The sequence below is a fragment of the Rhagoletis zephyria genome, unplaced genomic scaffold, assembly GCF_001687245.7.
Source record: "Rhagoletis zephyria isolate East Lansing unplaced genomic scaffold, Rhagoletis_zephyria_1.1 Rzeph_scaffold_01223, whole genome shotgun sequence".
Classification (NCBI taxonomy): Eukaryota; Metazoa; Arthropoda; class Insecta; order Diptera; family Tephritidae; genus Rhagoletis; species Rhagoletis zephyria.
In genome coordinates this window covers 143,804-144,755 of record NW_016158307.1, presented here as the reverse complement: position 1 = coordinate 144,755, position 952 = coordinate 143,804, and positions in this window count along the sequence as shown.

Genomic DNA, 952 nt, shown 5'->3' with positions numbered 1-952 from the left:
GCCTTGCCTCCTTTTGGTAAGAATACAGCTTTTGCCTTTGTCCACTCATGTGGTATGTGAGTCAGGGTTAGGCAGGATGTAAAAATCTGAGAAAGCAGGGGGCACAGTATGTCCTTAGCTTCCTGTAGTTGATCGGGAAAAATTCCGTCAAGGCCCGGAGATTTGTAGGGCTGGAAGGACATTAAAGCCCATTCCACCCTCTCCTCACTTACGACGTCCCTAACGGTATCACCCAGAGACAAGTAGGTCCTAGGACCGGGCGAAAAACCGGAGGTGTCGTCCGAGCAGCCCGGGAAGTGAGTGCTCATAAGGACCTCCAGCATTTCGTTACATGATGTCGTCCAGTCACCGTTAGGCTTCTGGATAGAGTTCATACTCGAAGAGGATTTCGAGAGAACTTTCCTCAGCCTGTTGGCTTCAGAGTTCTCTTCTATGTTATTGCAGAAGTTTTGCCAAGATTCGCGTTTCGCCCTCTTTATGGCCTTCTTGAAAACTTTGAGTGCGTCTTTGTATGGTTGCCAAAGACCTGTTTGCTTAGCATGATTGAAAAGCCTCCTGCTGTTCTTCCTCAGTGCTGAAATCTCCGGATTCCACCACTGGGGTTTCTTTTTGCCCTTCGGGAGGGTGCTTGGGCAGGAGGCTTTGAAAGCAGCATTACAGGCATTTGTCACAAAGTTCACTGCTTCATCAATTTTCGACGATGAGTCCAGCTCACCGAGAGAAACACCCTTTGTATTCGAGAGACTCGCTTCATCAGGTCTTAACGATAAGCAGGACTTATCGTGAGAAGCGTATCTACGTAGAGAGGCCGACAGCGTATTCCTATACTTTGCCCAGTCGGTTCGCTTTCTGTTCCTGTATGCTGTTAAAGGAGCAGGATCAAAATTGAGATTGAAACTGATGTAGAGGTGGTCAGAAAAAGAGTGTTCCTTGGACACCTGCCAGTCCCTTA